The sequence below is a fragment of the Pelmatolapia mariae genome, linkage group LG15 (genome assembly GCF_036321145.2).
Source record: "Pelmatolapia mariae isolate MD_Pm_ZW linkage group LG15, Pm_UMD_F_2, whole genome shotgun sequence".
NCBI classification, from domain to species: domain Eukaryota; kingdom Metazoa; phylum Chordata; class Actinopteri; order Cichliformes; family Cichlidae; genus Pelmatolapia; species Pelmatolapia mariae.
The window spans coordinates 37,467,739-37,472,932 of NC_086240.1; the positions used below are offsets into that span (position 1 = coordinate 37,467,739).

General features: G+C 40.9%; 1 long non-coding RNA gene across 1 annotated transcript; it reads left to right on the plus strand.

Annotated features, from left to right (window-relative positions):
• Positions 1–2,047: 2,047 nt before the first annotated feature.
• Positions 2,048–4,992, plus strand: LOC134642904 (uncharacterized). The gene is made up of 4 exons (XR_010096332.1): positions 2,048–2,088; positions 2,166–2,246; positions 2,572–2,609; positions 4,951–4,992. It is a non-coding gene; the product is annotated as an uncharacterized LOC134642904 (long non-coding RNA).
• The last annotated feature ends 202 nt before the right edge of the window (positions 4,993–5,194 follow it).

The following is a 5,194-nucleotide window of genomic DNA, read 5'->3' on the forward strand; positions in this document are numbered from 1 at the left end:
TACTCTTACAACAATATGAAATGACTGAAATGACTGAAATGACAGAAGCCTGTGTATGAATGACGCCTGCACTGAAAATGTTAAGCAAGAGGTGCATGGCTGAGAATATACTACATAGGAATAATTTGAAACATAAAAATAACAAAACAGGAGGGAAAATGTTAGAGTGAATAGCTAAACATTTGTCATTTTTATGTTTACCATTTGTCCATTGTTTTAGCTCTGTGAAAGGAATTCTTTCTTTCCTCCCATCCCCAGATTCTCGAGGTTCTGGGTGCGAGGTTGAAGTGTTTTATCACAGGAACATCCTTTTGAAGGTCTGTTTGATGTTTGGTAGAATTTCCTGCCCTTTGTATGGTTTCACTGTGTTACCTATGGTAAACCATACATTGGGTGAGGGGGAGACTACCCTCTTTATGACCAAGGATGTTCCCCCTGCTTTTAGGGTTTATGACCCTTTGATCAGCAGGAGGGCACCTACATACACACACACACCTATCTACACACACACACACACACACTCTTGTGTATACATTTACATACAGTGCCTTTCTTTGTAACCAAAGGGGGTTGCAAGGGGAGGTGTTTTGTAAACTATTGTTTGAAGTTTGTCAATAAAAGGCAGCGAGAGGAGGCTATCAGTGTGGTCATTTTCGTGCTGGACACAGAGGTGGCCTCCCTTGCGCAAGTAATCGATCGAACACTGTTGCCTTGTTTTTCTTTCATGGGAATAAGTCCTGGATACAGCGGGGTCTGAGTTAGACCCAACAGACGTCACACTGTGCGCCACGTTTTGTTTCGGTGAAATGAATTTCTACAGTACTGTTACTGTTAATTGTACTCTCTGCAGTGTTTAAATGCTTACATATACACACACAGTTACTGTCCCTCTACACATACGACTCGTTTCTGCTTCTACGCCCCATCTTTGTTTACTATTTCCCACCGAGGCTTCTAGACTTCTGATTGGCCAACATTTCTACTAGTGATGGGATTTTCGGCTCTTTTTAGAGAACCGGCTCTTTCGGCTCGACTCCCTAAAAAGAGCCGGCTCTTCAGGTTGTTTTGTTGCTTTAATTAATTTATTATTAACAATAATATAAAATTATGCACAAAAGGAATTACTAATGTAAAAAAAAAGTGGTTTTATTTATGTTTATATATAAATATATGCGGTGGCCCCTAGAGACAAAGCACGTACAAACTCCAAAAAGCACGTACAAATTCCAAAGCACGTACAAACTCCAAAACACATTCCTAGAGTTAACTGAACTTCCAAAACAGCTACCTAGATCACTTAAATTACACAATTGAAAGCATATGTGTATGGTTTGTGTATTTATACACAAGCACTCATATATATTCAAATAATTAAAAAAAAAAAACTTCATTTACCTCTTACTACCACACACCAAATCCGGTCGTTGGTACTTGCTGGCTTGTGTAGCCACTAGGTAACAAAAGCTCAACACTGCGCCTAGCATTCTGGAGCACTTCTGTTGTGTTTTGTACGTGTAATAAAATTTTAAATGATCTAAGACTAAGAGATACAAATGAGATGCAGATATTGAGATAATAATAAATAATATATTTTTCTTATCTTTACTTCATTTGTGTTGTTCCTGTTCTCCAGTGACAAATGCTTCATTTCTCCTGCAGCATATTTTTGTAATATTTAAAAAACAAAAACATCTTTATTGCGATTAAAGATTTTAAATTCACACGATTTTACCTTCTGTTGTCGTAATCGTGCCGCAGGCGTCGCTTCCTGTACCTGGTGAACCTGGAGTTACCGTCCGAACCGTTGCGGAAAATCGGGCGATAGAGTAAGTGGGACGTGGGGACGGTCCAGTGGAACCCGCACAGATCAGAGGCCCACGTCTTCGCCGCCTCTGTGAGTGAGACCTCCAGAATAATTGATCATAAAACCATCGCAACAGAAATAATGTCGTGTAGGTAAAGAAAGTGGAGGGTTTGTGTGTTTCCCAGTGTGTATTTCTGTGTGTGCGTGTTGTCCTCAGAGTAACCAGCGGGTGGATCTGTACTCGAAACGCACACCTCCCTGCAGGGGCACACCCGGGTCATCAGGTAACAGCAGATCAAATCAAACGCACCCATCAGCGGGTAAACGCGGTCTGGCCTCACTGATGTGTTTGTGTCCGCAGCGATCTGGACTGGTCCTGGTTTGAACCCGAGTTCCTGGTCACCAGCTCCGTGGACACCTACATCTACATCTGGGACACCAGGTCAGAGTAAAGGAAGACCTTCCAGTATCATGTTTATTATTTATTATTATCTGTCTAAGAAAAAATATTCACACGTTCCCGCATTAACATCATGTAACCTGATATAACAGGTGTGATTACGACGAGCTTCGCTGGTAAAATTATCTTTATCCTGATTCGTGGCCTGGACTACGATGCTGGTTTAACAAACCCAGGATATCTCTCTGTTATCTGGCCTCACTTAGCCTGACATCATCAGTTAGACTAAGAGCTCACAAGAAAGTGGTGATCGTCTGAAAAATCCCGACAATGCTTCTGAGTGATTTTTGATTCTTTGACCCTACAGAGACACTCGGAAACCCACGCTGGCGCTGTCCGCGGTCGGTGAGTATTTAAAGGGCCGGACTGTTTCCAAAGTCCTCCGTCAGTGTCCACATGAACCCCACACAGCTGACACATTCAGTTTGAGTTTAACTGACCTCCTCACAGTCAGTCAGAGTTAGGCTGGTTTGTGTGCTATAAGGGGACACGTCCACGAAAGCCTGATCTCCTGATCAAATCAAATCAAATCAAATCACTTTTATTGTCACATCACATGTGCAGGTACACTGGTACAGTACATGTGAGTGAAATTCTTGTGTGCGAGCTTCACAAGCAACAGAGTTGTGCAAAATACAATAATGTAAAACAAGCAAAATATAAAAATGGCTAATCTATAAAGTAATAAATATATGTACAATATGTAAAGGTATATACATTACTGAATGTGTATACTAAATATGTTTTTCTACGTGTGTGTGTTTGAGTGTGTATATAGTATGTATATACATGTTTTACAAATGAAATAAAGTAAACAATAAAATAAGATATATAAAATATACAGAGGTTGGTATGTGCAAAACAGTGGTATTTATATACAGTATGGAGTGCATAATGTTGAAGTTCCAGTAGTGAGGGTGAGGTGTCTATGAAGTGTTCAGCAGTCTGATGGCCTGATGGAAAAAGCTGTCTCTCAGTCTGCTGGTACGGGACCGGATGCTGCAGAACCTCCTTCCTGATGGTAGTAGTCTGAACAGTTTATGGCTGGGGTGACTGGAGTCCTTGATGATCCTCCCCGCTTTCCTCAGGCACCGCTTCCTGTAGATGTCTTGGAGGGAGGGAAGCTCACCTCCAATTATCCGTTCAGCACACCGCACTACTCTCTGGAGAGCTTTGCGGTTGTGAGCGGTGCTGTTGCCGTACCAGGTGGTGATGCATCCAGTGAGGATGCTCTCAATGGCACAGCGATAGCGATGGAGTCGGGCTTAGGATTAAACTAGAGGGCAGAGCAGAGAGCGCGGACTTTACCGATGTAAACACCGAACAAGGTTTTTGTTTGCTCATTAATTCATTCATTTATGTTTTTCTCTTTACCGTCATCACTGCCTGTTCTCCAACACTTTCAGTTTTGCATCAGCGTAACGTCTCAGCTTTATTATCATTTATAAACGATTTCATGTCAACTTCTAAGGTGATAGTTGAAAAGTCTCCATTTAGATGTAGGCAAATGTGTGCAAGCTGGTAATGCACATTACTTCTTAATTTTTATATCAGTTCCTAATAACTGCTAAAATGTAGAAACAGCAGGTCCAGGAAGTCACACCCAACAGTTTTACATGAAATTAAACCATAAATGATTTCAAACAGTAACAATGTCTGAAGTATTTTAGAGGTTTTTCATTGTAATGATCAGTGTTGGTCAAGGTACTTGAAAAAAGTAATTACTGATGACTTCTCCAAAAAAGTAGCTCATTACTTTACTGATTACTTATTTTCAAAAGTAATTAGTTACTCAGTTACTTTTTAAAAACATGACACAGAACCTGAATATGTAATAAAGCGATAGACCTTTCAGCCCAGTTCTATTTTTCTATATATTCCAGCACAGAAAATAAAATAATGTTTTGTGTTTACACTCTTTCAAATAGATGCAAGTAAAACACAGCAGAAAATAAATAAAATCAAACATTCAGGACTTTTAATTCATCACAGGACAGGACTGAGTCCTGTCGATCTTAAATCTGTTGTCACCTGTTTAGCAGGAGTGGGGCGGGTGGAGGTTTGCCCTGGTGCAGGTGTACCGTAGCGGTCATGTCAGTGGGAGGATCCGGGGGTTTCTCTGTGAATTTCACATTCCCGTGGCAGCGTGCTCGCTGCTCGCTCAGAAGTTTAGGGATTTTCTTCGCTGTAAAAAGAAGTTTCCTTCCCACGCAGAGTGCACAGCGGACGCTAATGTTTTTGTCACTTTTTACAGAATCTAACTCAAAGTAATGTGAGTACTTCCACGCTTTAAACGCTGCACAGTCGTACTCTCCCTGCACTCCATGTTACCCATTGTTGATCTGCACACGTCTGTTACCGTGAACGTCGCATGCTCGGACGTCATTGTCATGGGACACTCGCAAACAAAATCACGGTTTAGTAGTGCACCGTGCTTACAGGAAAGTAACAGTAATCTGATTACTTTTTTGCAATAGTGGTCCCTTACTTTACTCGTTACTTGAAAAAAGTAATCGTTATCACTGATCTCCGGCCTTTCATTGGTTATTATTGTCATGTGCTGATGCAGCTGTGAGCAGAGGCTGGTTTAACGGAGTTTAATCCAATCAGAAATCACATTTTTACTACATTTGGTTTGTTTTGTTTCTCTCTCACTTTCTTTATTTGTCTTTTGGATAAACGACAGCAAACCTGAGACGTCCAGATGGCTGAGTGTCTTTGAATGCACCATAACTGCTCTTAAGAGCAATATTATGTGGAAAAAAAGCAACTGAATGTTAAAGTCAGCTGTAGTGATGGATGAACTTTGCTTGGTTAACTCTCTAACTACAAACTAGTTCTCCCTCCTGCCGCGCCGCGTATATATTGTTTATCATGACTCTGGTTTTACGTGGCCTCAACACAATTTATAAACTGGTATATATCACCTT